At 40.2% G+C, this 17856-nt stretch overlaps 1 protein-coding gene across 1 annotated transcript in view; it reads right to left on the bottom strand.

The window, feature by feature from the left end:
• Nucleotides 1-4294, bottom strand: part of LOC307168974 (disks large-associated protein 2-like) — a 93030-nt gene extending 88736 nt beyond the window's left edge. The window contains exon 1 of the mRNA XM_079889294.1: nt 4174-4294. The gene's annotated coding sequence lies outside the window, so the exon portion shown is untranslated. The remainder of the gene's footprint in view (nt 1-4173) is intronic.
• Between the last annotated feature and the right edge of the window lie 13562 nt (nt 4295-17856).

Here is a 17856-nt window from a genome sequence, read left to right as displayed (position 1 = left end):
AGTTTGAGGAAAAACTATCCCAGTTAGGTTTATGCAACCTTCCCAACATTTCCCGTTTCTCTATTTTTACAACACATTGCTACAGGAAAAGAACATGTGGTTGCTGTGGCAACTAAATGAGTCAAAGAATGATAAGCCTGCAGAATGATACAATACATGTATTCTCGCATGTAGCATCTCGCATGACACACAATTACACACAATGACACATTCAGGGTACCTGAGCAATGAGGACTGATTTGTGTGATCCAAGAAAAAAAGATATATGTCACAGATTTCATACCAGAGACACTAATACAGACTGTTATATAATCTACAGTCCTCAAGGTAAAGTTATTTCTTTCTATGAATCATTGCTGTATACAGTATACATATCTTATCTATATATCTATATATCTATATATCTATATATATATATATATATGTCTTATGCTCATCAAGCCTACATTTATTTGATCAAAAATAAAGAAAAAACAGCAATATTGAAAAACATTATTACAATTTAAAATAATGGATTTCTATTTAAATATACTTTAAAATATAATTTATTTCTGTGGTGCAAAGCTGAATTTTTAAAATATAAATATTTTGTAACAATATACACTTACACTACCATTCAAACGTTTGGGGTCAGTTTTTTTTTTTCCTTCTTTTTTAAGTAAATTAATACTTTTATTCAATTGATTAATATTTTATCAATTGATAAAAAGTGATAGTGAAGATTCATATTGTTAGAAAAGATTTCTATTTTGAATAAATGCTGTGTTCTTACCCTAAACTTTAAATGGCCTAAACTTTTTATTCATCAATGAATCCTGAAAAAAGTGTCACTGTCAGGGTTATACACTGTCTATAGTTAACTTTTGAGTTTTGGTTCAGTCAGTCCTCATTGTTTTCTGTGTGACAGTCTCTCTTGCCTAATCAGTTGCCATAGTCGTTAATTGAGTTTCCCAGGTGTTGTATGTCACTTTAATGATCTCTGTGTGTATTTAAGCCCTCAGTTTACTCAGTTCTGTTATGTGTCCTTTATGTAATGTGGTTGTGTTTTCCTCTGAGCTTATCCTGTGTTCATCTGTGGATTATATTAAAGACTGTTTCCTTTTGGGCCATTCGTCTTTGTGAGCTACTTTGCTGTGGCAGTCACAGGTTCCAAAACTATATTAAGCAGCAGCACAACTGTTTCCAACATAAGAATATTAGAATGATTTCTAAAGGATCATGTGACTCTGAAGACTTGAGTATTGGCTGATGAAAATTCCGCTTTGCATCACAAAAATAAATTATATTTTAAAGTATTTTATTTATTTATTATTTTCCATCATTTTAAATTGTAATAATATTTCAGAATATTACTGGGGGTTTTTTCTGTATTTTTGATCAAATAAATGCAGGCTTGAAGAGCGTAAGAGACATAAAGAACATTAAAAATAGTAATGCTTCCAAACTTTTGTCCGGTACTGTGTGTGTGTGTGTGTATGTATGTATATATATATATATATATATATATATATATATATATATATATATATATATATATATATATATATATATATATATATATATATATATATATATATATATATATATATATATATATGTGTGTGTGTGTGTATATATATGTATATAACTCTTCTAAAAAAAATCTTTTTGTATAGTAACTCTACACACAAACCATAAAATTATTAACCATATGCCAAACTACACACAAATATGACAAATGTAAAACACTATACACATAAGTAAATTGTAACAAATGGTTAGCTAGTTAAGGCCACTTAATATACAGTAAAGCTTCAGAGAGTAACTTCAACTCTTATGTAAGCTAACTCTCAAACCTTCACTGAATAATGGAATAATAACTTTAGCTCTTTATTTATATCCTCATAATTTACTTGCTATCATATAAAACATATCGAGTTATAATCAATAAAGTGCCAGAGCTAAAACAGAGCATATTTTCAGAACTCTCCACTGGCATACCCTTTTATATTTCTTCCTTAAAATACAACACAATCATGTGTTCAAAAAGTACTGCAAAACCAGAATGACCCAGGAGGACACTACAATTCACCCAAGCACCCAACAGATGAGACTATTTACTTAATTAACCACATTTACTTAAAGTCCCCCAGTAGTTAATAATTTTATCCCTTAAAACTCATCTTTGATCATCCAAATTACATATTTAAAGGTGCCCTAGAATGTGAAATTGAATTTATCTTGGCATAGTTAAATAACAAGAGTTCAGTAAATGGACATGACATACAGTGAGTCTCAAACACCATAGTTTTCTCTTTCTTATTTAAATCTCGTTTTTGAAAAACACCCCTGAAAAACAGGCGAATCTCCACATAACACCGACTGTGACGCAACAGTCGGGATCATTAATATGTACGCCTCCAAAAATTTGCATATGCCAGCCCATGCTCAGTGCCAGGCGAAACTGCGCAGCCGGATCATCAGAAGTTCTGCAGGTGAAGAAACAAGCAGGAGGAGGATCATAGGGAAAATGGCAGATCTATCTATAATCTATCTATCTATCTATCTATCTATAATCGGATACCGCTACAGTTTAATTCGAAGTTGTTAGTTGCTCTGCCCATTTCACCACGGACTGTTTTTCTAACCTGGAACAATATCAAGCAGCCAGGCTTCTCTCGGCGTCTCAAACGGACGAAGGGGGCAATTTCAACTAACGTTATATTCCCGCAAGCGGTAATTAGTGATTTTATTAACGATAATTTACACTGTGTTATCTAGATCCAGCGCGATATTGTTTTTTCCTCGAGAGACATCGTGGCTTGCAAACGAGCGAACGAAGCATGGCAGTTGCTCAGTGTTTGGATGTACAAATGAACACAAAAATATTTTTTTAGCTCCTTCATCCGAGCCTCTGGAGAACCAGTGGGTTATGTGAATTTCTGATGTGTAATTGTTCAAGTTCAGACAGATAATCTTTCTCTCAAAGTCGTTCAACACTGTTTATGCATCAGTAAATCGCGTTGCAGTGATTAGATCTTCATTCACGCGATCAACAGGCTGTCATCTGCTCAATGCTCATCACTGCAACCTTTTATGTGATGGGAATAGATCTAAATACTTAAAAAAACTTCTCATGATTCGTTAATCCCGATAGCTGTAATAGTAAAAACGTATAAAAGCTGTAATAGTAAAAGTTTTCCAGATAGCTCTACATGTAATGCCAGATATTTCATATGCAAGCATGTCAGCCAATCACAGCAGAGGGCGTTTACTCTGAAGTCTCTCAGCAGACACGCCCCTTCAAACTGAGTGTTCAAATCAGAGGATGAAATCAGGCTAGGAAATATGCCTTTTATTTCTAAATTATAACAAATTTTGATCTAAAAAACATACTAACATCATAAGGGCACCCCAGGAAACATTATAAAATAATAAAATAATCCATTCTACAGCACCTTTAAATTACATATTGTGACGTCAGAAACGTTTGTCTTTGGTTCACTGCAATTTTAAGGAGAAAATACTCAGCAATGGTGTTGACTTATGAATTTGCACACGGTTTGACTTAAAAGCATATTAAAAACACCACATAGACATAAACAACATTAAAAACTTGATTTTCACCACAAGGGGACTTTAAAGGAAAGCTGCACTTGTATCTTCTCCAGGGCTAGTTGCATAACTCAGAATTATGAATTCTTTCCACCTCCACACCAAATCTCCAGTGAAACAAAAGATCACTAGCATAGAGAGCAGAGCAACAGGCATCAATCCACCGGCACGTGAGCTAAAAATATTGCAACAGGGAGGGGTTCGCCTTCCTGTAGGGGGTCACTGAGGTCCCACAAAATAATATGCCATTAGTGTAAATACTGGTGTTGCACCATGCTATTGGCAAAAAGCTAATGGAGTAAGAGCAGGAGAGCTCGCCTCAGTAACTAACACTCGAATAAGACAGACAAGAGGTTTCAGGCGCTAAGCTCCTCTTCAGCGAAGTGACGGTAATCTAACCCAACACCTAAAAGAGAAAAGGCAGCTGGCTTTCTCTTCCATTCAGACAAATCAACGTCTGAGAGAGAATTAAGTTTACAGTCAGTTCTTTGTGTTTGGTCCCAATAAACTGTTACATAAAGCTGAAGGAAGCGAACGCCAGAGAAAAGAGTTGCGCTGGGTGCCTGAGCAAGAGCTCACCTTTGATTCAGTCTCCCACTCACGCCCACCGCTGCCCTCGCACACACAGGACGGTGGCGATCTGATGGCGGGACCCATCGGCCCCTGCTAGCGAATGCCTCACCCAATAAACAGCTCCTCACTTCATGACAGAGGGAGAGGAGAGAAAAGAAAAAGGTCGAAATGAAAATCACAAAAATGACGGGATGAAAAAACTGATCTAAGATCGTCAGATTATAAAGGGGTTCACTGTCAGTTAAAGTCCCACTGTAGTCAATCCTTTTATCGCTTAAAACTCACCTTTGATCACCAAAATGACATATTTAAACGTTTTTCCTTGAAAAAAAAAATCGTTATGCCTTAAAATAGCTTGAATGTAAATCTACCCCCCTGCCTAATTTGGTATATGCGGTTCAATATGCAAATTAGCCCCGCCTCCAATCGTTGACGCTCACACGTTGACGTGATTGGTTAGGTAAGGTAAGGCAAGGTAAGGTATTAGGTAAGGTAAGGTAGTTTGTGACGTCAGAAACACCAGCGATTTCAAACCGTGTTTTTGAGACTGTCTTTGGTTCACTGCAGTTTTAAAGAGAAAATACTCAGCAATGGTGTTGACATGAATTTACACATGGTTTGTCTTAAAGCAGAGTTCTCAAACCGGTTCCACGGAGGGCCTAGTGTATGCAGGTTTTTGGTCTTTCCCTTCAATTAGTGCCCAATTAAGACCTAGACTACCAGGTGAGGGGAGATCTTAACCAATTAGTGACCTACTCAATCAGTTTGGTTCAAGGTAAAAGAGAAAACCTGCATACACTAGGCCCTCCGTGGAACCGGTTTGAGACCACTGTCTTAAAGCATATTAAAAACATCACATAGACATATAAACAACATTAAAAACCGGAATTTTCAACACAGGGGGACTTTAAGAATATATTTTATACTATGCAAATCCAATCTGAATAAACAACCGTTTTTCGGTTGTACCAACCTTTAAGAAAATGGTCCAACTGTTTTGGACTGTCCAAAACAGTCAACTCAACTGTCCAAATGGATGGCCATTATCCAACATGAACTGAACACTTTCCACCATATTACTCAGATATAATGCTGTTTCAACAATAATTTGATAGAAAATATCTATAAAAGGCTATTTAGGAATCATAAAGAATAATAAACTTCAAGAGCTATAGATGTACACAAGGGCCAAAACTGACACTTTTCGAGTGCCAAATGTAGAAGTAAAATCTGGTTATTGGCCATAAAATGGATTATATTGCAAAAGTGATACTCTAAAGAATTTGTCCATTTATTCTGATGGTCCACTTTTGACATTCTATTAACTATAAGTAATTTTGCAACTACATGTCTAACTCTCATTAGAGTATTAGTAGATTATTTGAGTTAGAAAAATAAGTTGAAATATAGTTGTAAAGTTACTAATAGTTAGTAGAATGTCTAAAGTAGACCATCGAAAGGAAGTGTTACCAGGTCTTCTAACAATTTTTACCTCAGTGGAAAATTTACCATCAGAAGTTTATATAGGATGCCTAGCTTTTTCAATTGTGATGGAATTGACAGACAGTATAAACAAAGTAAGATAAAACGATAGAAATGATAAAATGAAGACCTCCAATGCAAAAGCCTCTAAAAGCCACCTCTGTCAAAAATGAGATAATAATATTGAGTGAATGCTCTCCGCACATAGTATACACTCATCAAATACTTTCACTTCAAACTCACTAAATCCCAGCCTCAGCCCATTCAGAAATGTCAGTACTTGGGTAGAAACCTTTACATAGGTGTCTGATAAAAATGTTAATATTAGGGCTGGGGGAATTAATCTTGGCGTTAATCTTTGCGATTAATTTGAGATGTTTAACGCGTTCAAAAAAAAATAACACAATTAACGCAGCACTTTTTTTTTTGCCTCGTTTTAATGATTTCCTGTTGCGACTGCTATTGAATCCTGTAAACCTGTAAACGCTCCGTGTTTGCTCTGCGTGTTCTGCTCTGTCGTTCACGGCCCAAACGCTCCAATCATGTACCGATCACGCACTGGAAAAGCAAAATCCGCTCAAATAACGTGAAATTTCTCTGTAGTAGACTTCTGTTTGCTGAGCTGGTAGCCTGGGCAACAATGGTAAAATTACCTGCTCTGATCACATGCTCTGGTAATAATAGCTTTGTAGGACTATATTTTATTTTGATAATTAGTAAAAAAAAAAAAAATCTGTTAAATTGATTATGTTGATTGATTATTGAAAAAGAATAATATATTGATATATTGATGTTTAATATTATTTTAATATAGGGCTATTTTCTGTTCCTTTTTTCCTGTGTTGTTTAATTTAATTAGGTGATTCTAAGTTTAAATATTGATGATTACAAGCTTGGGGGAAATGCAATTAATTGCAATTAATTACAGCAAATTGTGCAATTAATTTGTTTTGGTTTTTTAAATCGATTCCCAGTGTCACTAGACCAAATTAACCTTTGAATATGTGAAAATTGTATTCATAGATTAGTAAACAAAACTAAGGAACACCTTATTTTAACAGAAACCTGAGAGTAAGATAATGCTAACTGAAGATGTTTCTGTCTTTTCTTGCAGGGTTCTGTCAGTTCATCAGACATGTAATACTGAGTATTTAAGGGATATTGTTTCTATGGGAACTATAAAAATCTATTTTTTCTCTCCTAAACTGACACTCAGTTTCTCTTAAAGTAGGTTGAGAACAACAACTCCTGAGGATCACATGTGAACTTAATACAATTTTGAAAAATACCATATAACAATATTACATAATATTTTTGAGGATTTAAGGCCATCTTTAGCTTTTTGATTCTTTATTTATTTATAATGTTGAGCGTGTCATTTCTGCATCACTATAGCGCCACCAAACGGGATTTGTCAAAAAACACTCCTTCCACCTGACATTAGTCGGCCAAACAGATAATACTGCCCTAAATTTACACCTTTTGTCAATCTAATGTTGCTGTGTCAGGCTGGTCAGGATGCTGTAATTGGTCCTATCCGGGTCATGGCACCAACGTAACTGATCCTACTCGCACCCACACCAAGTGGGTTTTAAACCATCATGGGATAATGGCGCACTAACAAGGAGGCTAAAGACCAAAGCCTCTAGAGTCAGTGCGCCTCTTAAGGCCAGGGGAGTGGGGTTTACCTGCACAACTCTTTACTAACACTACTCACCCTCATAAACCTCACTACTATCCGGGTCACGGCACCAATGTAACTGGTCTTCCCGTAACTTCTAGCGTCAGCCGCTAGTATGCCTCTTGAGGCCAGGGCAGTGGGGTTTACCTGCACGGCTCTTTACTAACTGGCCTCTGGGCTGGGTATTGACACAAATTTCATGGTTCAATTCGATTTCAATTCACAAGCTTGCGATTCGATTCAACTTCAATTCAATGTTGATCATTTTGTATATATATCAGGTATAGTATATGTGACCCTGGATCACAAAACCAGTCACAAGTAGCACGGGTATATCGTTTGACTGATGACAGAGCTATCAGAAAAACGGTTTTAAGCGACAGGTATTTTAGATCCACGGAGTCTAATGGTTCAAAGGGATGCGCTTTCAGGTCCTCTAGGACCAAAGAAAGATCCCAAATAGGAACCGATGGGGGCCGTGGGGGATTCATCCTCCTGGCTCCTCTGAGGAAGCGAATGATGAGCTTGTTTCTTCCTATTGACTGGCCGCGCGTTGGCACTGCGAACGCTGCAATAGCCGCCACATACACTTTGAGCGTGGAGGGGGACCTGCCCTCGTCCAACAGCTCCTGAAGGAAGCACAGCACCCACGAAACCCCACAAGTACGTGGGTCCAGATTTTTGTCAGCGCACCATGAGGAGAACACAGACCATTTTGACGCCTTCTCGTAGAAGGAGCTCTAGACTGCGTGATCGTGTTCACGACCCCTTCTGGCAAAGCAACGGGTATCCGTTGATTATCCATGCATGCAGAGACCAGCGCTCTGGATGGGGATGCCAAATTGAGCCGCCGGCCTGAGAGAGCAGATCTCTCCTTGCCGGGATCAGCCATGGGGCTACGTGTGACAGCCGCATCAGCTCTGGGAACCAGGTCTGGTTTTCCCATCGCGGGGCTATGAGGAGCACCAAGTGGCACGCTTCCCTGATTCTCCTGATTACCTGTGGTAACAGTGAGATTGGAGGGAAAGCATACAGTGGGAGGCTGGGCCAGGTTTGGGCCAGCGCATCCTCGTTTTGCAAAAAGAAATTTGGGCAGCGAGTGTTGTCTTTTGACGCGAAAAGGTTGACTTCCGCTTTGCCGAAGAGGCGCCACAGTAGCTGGACTGTCTGAGGATGCAGGGACCATTCTCTCGGGGGAATGTTGTCCCTGGACAGTCTGTCTGGGCCGTCGTTCAGGTGGCCCGGCACATGCGCGGCTCTCAGGGAGCGTAGCGAGTGCTGAGCCCACACGAGGAGGAGTTCCATTAGATCACAGAGATTCCTGGATCTGACACCGCCCTGGCGGTTCACGTAGGACACCACAGATTTGTTGTCCGAACGGACTAGAACGTGGTGGCCCCATATGTATGGGAGAAAGCGCTTCAGCGCGTTCTCGACCGCTATCATCTCCAGACAGTTTATATGAAGGCGTTTCTCTCGGTCTGACCACAGGCCAAAGACCGGTCTGCCCTCGAAGAGAGCGCCCCAACCTAAGTTGGAGGCGTCCGTCGAGATGACCTTTCAGTACGAGACAGCTCCCATCGTCACTCCTCGCTGGTACCAGTCAGCCACTAACCAGGGCTCCAGGTCTGAAACGCAGCTCTGAGTCACTCTGATTCGTCTGCCGCCGGAAGCCCAAGCTCGGTGAGGCACTCAAGCATTCAGCCAGCACTACAGCGGGCGCATACGCAACAAAACCAGCTGAAGCACTGCTGCAGCTGACGCCATACAACCCAGCATTCTCTGAAATGTTTTCAGAGGAGCGGTGCTGCCCTTCTGGAAAGACGCGGCCAGGTGTTGAACACGGCACGCGCGCTGTGTCGACAAACGGGCCGTCATAGCCACAGAGTCCAGTTCTATTCCCAGAAAAGAAACTGACTGACTGGGCAGTAATGAGCTCTTGGTCCAGTTGACCGTAAGACCTAGGCTTTCCAGATGGCTGAGAAGCACTGTCCTGTGAGATATAAGTTCTATCTCTGACTGTGCTAAAATCAGCCAATCATCCAGATAGTTCAAAATTCGCATACCCCAATTTCTCAGGGGAGGGAGTGCCGCGTCCAAGCACTTTGTGAACGTATGGGGTCCTAAAGACAGGCCGAACGGAAGGACGGTGTATTGATCCACTTGACCCTCGAAGGCGAATCTCAAGAATGGCCTGTGACGGGGTACTATCTGAATCTGAAAGTACGCGTCTTTCAGATCGAGAGAAATAAACCAGTCCCTCGGGTGAATTTGCGCGAGTATCTGTCTGGTTGTGAGCATTTTGAACGGACTTCTCATGAGAGCTTTGTTCAAATATCTCAGGTCTAAGATAGGTCTTAGAGCTCCGTCCTTCTTGGGTACGAGGAAGTAACGGCTGTAAAAGCCTGACTCGCTCAGAGAAGGAGGTACTGGTTCTATGGCCCCTTTGCACAGTAGTTTTGTTATTTCTGCACGAAGTAGGTGTGCTACTTCCGTATTCACTGTCGTCTCGTTCCATGCTTGGAAGCGCGGGGGACGGCGAGCGAACTGCCGCAAATAGCCCTGTTTTACTGTGCTCAGCACCCATTCTGACACACCTGGAATAGATTTCTATGCTTCTGCATGTACAGCTAAGGGCAGAATGGCCTCCGGGTTTCGATTGCTGCACTTCGTGGGCTCGATAACCTGACTCGGAGGTATGAGCGCGGGGCGCGCTCTCAGTGCTTGGATACGGCGGCTCGCTGACAGCGATGGCTGGTCGTTTTACGTTTTGCTTTGGGAACGGGAAATATTTTGTGGGAAACCCGGGATGCGTGAGCAGCGCCGGGGGTAAAGTGTTTGTCAGTAAGTGTGAGCGCTTGTGAGCGGGCACAGGACTTACATTTATAACATGACCGGTGAGAGGTAACTTTGGCCGTGTGACAGAGCGGGCAGTGAGTAGGTGTGGGCATGGGTTCGTGGGCACATTTCCTACTTTTAATACTCGGCGGGCATTTGCCAGCTTTATGAGAGTGGGCTCTGTGAGAGACACGGGGGTTATCGTGTTTGTGTGTAGGGGTGAACACTGAGACGAGGGCACATTTTCTACACTCAACGGCATGAGCCAGATAACCAGACATTACACTATTTTGAGATTTCTCTGGGTTGCCGTGAAAACGGTGGTTGCGTGCAGGCGAGCGGGTTGTATTACCGGCTTGTTGGCTGCAAAATACACTTCTGCAGTAGCCCTACTAAGGGGACTGACAGACAAATGCTTTGAAGGCTCATATGTTTAGACGCTCATAAATACTCGCGGGAGGGTGCGAGAGGCAGGTTTGCTTTCTGTATGCAAGAAAGCTGGCCGCGAACTCGGAGAAGCGAACAGCATAATTTTTATCTGCCGCCGGAGCCAGGATTCGAACACGGGTCTCTGGCGTGAAAGCCTAGGGTTTTGCCACTGAGCCACAGGGGGAAAACACATAAGCTTTCGGTCAGCGCGAGCATTTAAGAGAGCGTCATCATGTTCTGTGTCGGCGTTTGTTTGCAGGCGTGCATGTATTATAACAGGCTCATATACTGCAATATTAATATTTCCAGCCACCTGAACTTAAGAGGGGACTGAGAAATGTCTGAGAATTGGAGGTTGGTCCGGCCTCGGCGGGACTAACAACACTCTCTCTCCTCCTTTCGCCGGTGAGTGAGGCACGCGGGGTGCTGAACATTGCTTGTGACCGTCCGCTCTGACCTCCCTTGTGAACGGCGCAGTTTGCGCGGCTCAAATAAAGGGAGAGAGAGCGGGAAGAGGGTCATAATAGGCGAATAGCCAGAGAGCATCAACATGTCTTGTGTCTGCGTTTGTTTGCAGGCGTGCATGTATTATAACAGGCTCACTACTGCAATATTGATGTTTTCAGCCGCCTGAACTTAAGAGGGGACTGAGAAATGTGTCAGAAATGGAGGTTAGTCCGACCTCGGCGGGACTAAAACACTCTCTTTCCTCCTTTCGTCGGTGAGTGACGCACGCGAACGGGGCGCGAGGGCGGGGTAGCTTTCTTGTAACATAAAGAAAAACTAGCCCCGTGACCGTCCGCTCCTGACATCCCTTGTGAACGGCGCAGTTTGCGCGGCTCAAACAGAGGGAGAGAGAGCGTTTTCGGTGGTCTCTGGGAGCGGCGCTTCTTCTTGCGCGGCCCGGCAGAGACAGGCAATGGATGCAGCCTCCCAAAGACAGAGCGAGGGCTGTGTGTTCTTGCTATTCGCTTGCTTCGACGGCGGCGGCTTCTCTAGTCCAGCGATGCGTAGAGCTTCGCTGAAGAGATGAAAATCAGGGTAGCAGCCCCCGAGCCCTTCCTTATATACGCTATAGCCACGCCCATTCTGGCGGGCTCTAACGTGTGAGGGCGCGCACGCCCCCATTGGGCGTGACGTCACGCGGGGCTCAGTGGTTGGCTGCTGCAGTTGCCGCACGGCAGCCAATGAGCGCGCTAGACAGCCGCTCTAGGTCTGCTAGCTGCTGCACTGCGTTGACAATAAATACAAAAATTAAGGATAATTTTTTGGCTTCATCTCTCGAGAAAAGATGACTTTACCCGTAGAGTAAGCAACTTACGCAATACGAGAGAACCTCTCGTAAGAGAACAACTTGTAACCCACTCGAAAATAGCCTACTAACAGGATTACGTTATTTTAGTTTAATATCTAATTTCTTGATTACTTTTAGTTATGTTTTCCCTGCTCACCGTATTTGTCCAGTAGGTGGCAGTGGTGGCGCTGCACAGAGGGGAAACTGCTACACTGATTCTTGGAGAAGAAGACAGAAATTGCGAACAGCTGTGCTGCGTTCCAGTCCAAAATTGTCATGCCCTTCACTCGCTAACTTCCCTTCGTCTCGTTCACTCGGATGTACGTCATTGCGAGTGCCCACTACTGGCGGAAACTGCAATGGTCTGAACTGGAACATCCTAAGCCCTTGATCACTTGGAATCAGCTGTGGAGTTGATTTATTATTTACATTTTGTTCCCTTTAAGAATTTGTTTAATGCAGCATCCAAATGTTTATAGGTGTGTTTGGGTTGTTTTAAATTAAAAAAATATATAATTAATATATCATAGAGTTGTCTGTTGTGGTGGTGATTAGACGAGATCTGTGGTGACGTCACAATCGTACTGCATTGTGGGACATATAGGTGACTGAAGTGTACATTTGAAGTAGACTCGCTCCCTCGGTCAAAATCGAGGGAACGAGGGTCTGTCCATATAAACTTCCCTCGTCCACTTCACGAAGTGGAACGCACTTCAAAATGGCGGCAGGGATTCCCCCGAGGGGAAGTGCTTAGGGAAGTTCGCAAGTGCGTGTCTAAAAGTGGACTGGAACGCAGCACAGAACGATAGTGAGCTGAAGCCCTATTTAGATTTTCCACACTGAGTAATAAAGTTAAAAATAACATTTAAGAGCTAGTTAAAAGGGTTTTTCTCACCAAACCTACTTCTAAGGCAGGAATAACAGAGCAAAGGGTCGAAATTACGACAAGGAGTTTACCTACTTGTTTGATTTTTCTCCGGTGAGTGTTTTACACGTGTTTGTCATTTGTGTACTAGCAGACATGGCGTGATAGATGTGATTAATGAGTTAAGCACGTAAAAGTTATCTTTATTTTTCTATTTTGCTGTAACTCAGTTGTTTAATGCATTGTGTGAAAATGTATTGATGAGATATGTACTGCATAAGCTAAAAACCAATCGGAGTTGAACATGAGTTTAATGATTTGAAGTGCTATTTCATGCTATGTTGAAGCCACGTTACTACGTGATATGCTAGTGCTTGAGTTTCATGTATGTAGTGAATGTATAGATTGAAAATAAGAATTTAAGCTACTACAGTTCATGAATATGAGTTATATTTCCAGATCTGGTAAAATTTATCAAGAGAGTAATTGAATGTTGCCCTGCTATGCAGGGTTTTTTTTTTTTTTTTTGGATGCATGATTTGAGAGAGAGTTCCATTGGACAAATTCACCATCGGCAGAAGAGCAGAGGGCGCGAATGATCTCATCTTGCCAGCAACACGAACTGCTTCTACTCACCATTTCTTCATTGCATCGTACAGATAAGCGCGAGATCTCACCACACTTTAAAAAAAAAAACATACTACCCGGGTAGATGGACTTTGGTTTATTATTTTGAGGCTATTTCATCAGAGCTCTGAGGTAATTTTATTTCATATTTTCCCAACTTGTGTGAAAAAGTTGAAAACTAAGAGAAATACTGATTTTCACAACTAAAAGGACATTACAAAGAAAAGATAAACAAGGTCATACTGGTTGATATTTGATGTTCAATAAATGCCGGCTATATGTTCTGAGTAAACTATTTTTGTACTTTCATTTGTCTACTCCTCCTGTGAAAAGTTCCTTAGAAAGGCAGCACTTCACTCTACATTATAATAAGTGCCCCTTACAAACTGAAGATAAAAGAAGATATTAAAGGGGTGGTATAATGCCCTTTTCACAAGATGCAAAATGAGTATCTGATGTCCCCAGAGTGTGTATGGTATGGTTTAACTCAAACTACCCCACAGATATTTTTATATAGCATATTAAAATTGTCACTTTTTGAGGGTGAGCAAAATTGCATAGTTTTTGTGTCTGTCCCTTTAAATGCAAATGAGCTGCTGCTCTCAGCACTTAGGGCGGAGCTTCAACAGCTTATGTCCTTTTACCTCAAACAGACATGCACTGAAAATTTCAAAAACGTTTAGCCTTTTATGTTCAAACCGGAGTCAGACAAAGATGGAGAGACTCAAGAAGAAGTGACAACATGTAGACAACATTTCTGAATGGTTAGCCTAATTGAATTTATGTAGCTCAACAATGGTGACCATTAAAGGGTGATTCATGCCGCAGTGCATGCTGGGAGCCATGGATAAGTTTTGTATTATGATAGTACCCAGCATGCATTGCAGCATGAATCGTTTTTTAATGGTCACCATTGTTGAGATTCATATGCTGATTCTTGATGTCTATGTTAGTTTTAGTAATGCCATAGATGAAAACATTTTGTGCACACACTGTTTGTAAAAACAGCTGATGTCACAACACTGCTGGCACTTATGCTGAAATTTTGAATAAAACAGTTTTGAATAAAACTAATAGTATGTTGCCCGTTTAATCAGATATTAAACTCTGAATGAGATCAGTGAATCAGGTCACTACATGATGACTGTCATCATCAATACTTAACCATCAACATCTGATCATATTTTTTCTTGATTTTTGTGCCATAACAAATGTGCTTTGTAAACACACGGGTTACAGAAGCCAGAGAAAACCTTATGTGCAAAAGTCAAGGGTCAGAAACCCAACTAAAACAAACACTGATCTCCATCATGGTGACTTAAACGAAACTCCATAAATCATCAATCTAAACCTCTGTTAATTCTCTTAAGAATTTCTGTAGATGTCTGACAGAAATAGTTAAGTCAAACTGGTTAGTAATAAGTGAAGATGGTAATGCAGTTACCATCGACGTGCTGAGATCTTGAGAGATTTAATATCTTCTTTTATCTTCATTTGATTTCATCTAAGGCTGTGGCTGGAAGTCAATTGTAGTTCTTGTGTTTCTCTTTTCTTCAGTGATTCTGCTTGTTAACAGTAGGTGTTCATCAATAATGCTCGGTCATCACTTAATTAATCACTTAATTATCCAATTATTATCCAGTTATGCTGGGATCTAGAAATGTTCTATAACTCATTCAATTTCAGTTCTGTTTCAGTCATTGTGTCCACATAACTTTCGGTAATATTTGAGTGCAGTGAACTCAATTTTATTTAGTACATATAACTGTTAGGTTTTACAGTGTGGTATAATAACACTCAGATCCCTGCAGCACTTTATGTGGTTCACACTGAATGACACACAATGTGTGAGAAAAGACTCCATTATCCTATGAAACAGGTGCCTTTGATAGGGCCATTTTTAAAGTACAATTGTGTAAGATTTTAATATCTTGTTCATTCATGAAACTCTAGATGACGCAGGCTGACATATCATTTACATGCCATCTGCAAGCAATCACATCATTAACACATAGGATCTGATTGGCCTCTGCTGATCCTGCAGCCAATGAGATTGCTTGCTCAACGTTTAAATAGTTCAGTGTTCACCCCCAAATAGCATTTGTGTTCAATTATGTCGTTAGAGCTGCCTAATTTATTATTTATTTTTTTATATAGTGTTGGTCAAATTGAGTCCATTTAACCCTCTGATGCTCTTCAGTCATTTTTTACAGAAAAAGTTTGTTTTTATTTATTTATTTATTTATTTTACTTCATTGGAATGGTACGAAACTTGGTAAAGGTTTTGGAACTTTCTATGTGAACACACACACAAAAAAAACCTTGTCTGAAGTTAAATGGTCCTGTAAAAAATAGTCACACTTGTGCTCCTCGCGGTCAAAAATGACCACATTGGAAATGAATGGGAGATGAATTTCATCTAGTGAAAGCTTTTGGTACTGCAGCCAAACAAAATCTTACTGAAAGCTAATTTTTTGAGATATCAAGCTCAAATTTGGAACACAACTTGTTTTATGGCTATGGCACTTTTACAGTAAAACGTGATTTTGAAAAATAATTTCATATAAAAATTTAAAATTGTATTTTTGTGCATTTTTCATAACAATACACTTAAAATTCTGTTACTTTTTTAAGTTCACTTTTTTCACTTCAGCAATAATTTGCCACGCGTCGACTTTAAAAAGAGATCAAACTTAAGTCTGTGCTTTAAAGCATTCAAGATTTACAACACTTTAAGTTGGAAATTTAATTTTCAGGTCTCAAAAAGTGCATAAATGGAAATACAGCGTAAATATAATTTAGTATAAAAAAATCCCCTAAAAATACAAAATGTTAAATAAAAAACACTATCAAACTATAAAAATATAGTACATTCATTTCATTGACAAAAAAATAAACAAAGAAATCTGTCATTTTTGACCGACACGCGAGGAGCTCCAGATTAATTGTCCTTTGAGAGACTAAGAGCTGTTTTAATATGAACCCATTGTAATAACAAACAGATAATTCACCAATTAGTGTTGGGGCTGATGGTTTTTTATGTGTGGTGGTTTAGACTACGACATGCACTCAGCTATTTACCCATTTAAACAAATGTGTGCCTTATTTCCCCGGAGTTCATTTGAGTGCTGAGAAACAGATATGATTTTGTGGCAGCAGCATTGCAAAGAGACACTTTCACTCTAATGGCCCAAAGTGTTTCTCTCTTCTCACTTAGGTCTCCCGCAGTGGAATGATTGTCTGACAGTTTGAAACTGACATTTCTTATCAAGCAACACATGGAGTTGGTGGGAAATAAGACTCCACCCCTGAGATATGAAAGGGGCTTCGTGCAGTTCATTAGAATGTCCCGTCATGTTCAGCTCCACCTGTGAGACCAAGACAGCCTGAAACAGTTGAATGGTTTCCAGAGACTGTCATTCCAACAAGAGCAACAAACAGGCTTGAGTTCAAATGCCACTACTGAATGTTTTAAGCACAGAAACATTGACGATGAATAATTTTAAGACCATTCACACTGATAAATAGTAAATTCAAACTATGCAATGAGGAGGGGCAGCTTTTTTTTAACAAACATTCTCAAATTTCATGGGACTGATATTCGTGAACACAATAGGCAACTGGCACGGGTAAGCGATAGCAAATGATGGTTTATGTTACCAATACCACTGAATGGTAAGACAATCCACATCACTATATACTCTATAGAGTGGACACAGATACAACATCTGTGAGTCATTTCAAAGCTTATTGACTGACCTTGAGAAACTCACCATGCATCAATCACACACACACACATACACACACGTTGTGTATTCATGTTTTATGGGGACTTTCCATAGACATAATGGTTGTTATACTGTACAAACTGTATATTCTATCCCCTTACACTAACTCTTCCCCATCACACAAACCTTTCTGCATTTTTCCATTTTCAAAAAAAAAACACATTTCATATGATTTCTAAGCTGTTTTCCTCATGGGGACCAAAAAATGTCCCCACAAGGACAAAGATTTTGGATATTGCCATCTATGTAAGGACATTTTGTCCCTATAATGCAGGGTATAACTGAACCACACACCATCTGATGTACTAATATCAAACATGCTATTGTTGTTGTATGTTGAGGAACCAAATCAATCAAAGCCTCTTGCTTGAATCTAAATGGACAAGATGATTCTAGTATAAACTGTCTCAGAATTCAGCCTCAGCTATTAGCAATTACTGCACATCAGCAAAGTGTCTATATAAGCCAAGATTAAATGCATATGATCTCCTTGACTATATGGCATTGGCAAAAAAAAAAGTGTCTTTTAGTCACTCGTATTATAAAGAGTTCCCAATTATAGCACATAATCACTCTACAATCATTGTCATGAAATGGACCAGAAAAATTTCACTCACAGGAATAGTGAAATTGCCGATAAAACGTATTCTAGAATGTATCACCGGCTTCTAAAACTTTCAATCTG

This window comes from Squalius cephalus (genome assembly GCF_949319135.1).
Source record: "Squalius cephalus genome assembly, chromosome: 12".
Classification (NCBI taxonomy): Eukaryota; Metazoa; Chordata; class Actinopteri; order Cypriniformes; family Leuciscidae; genus Squalius; species Squalius cephalus.
This window is presented reverse-complemented; position numbering and strand designations above follow the sequence as displayed.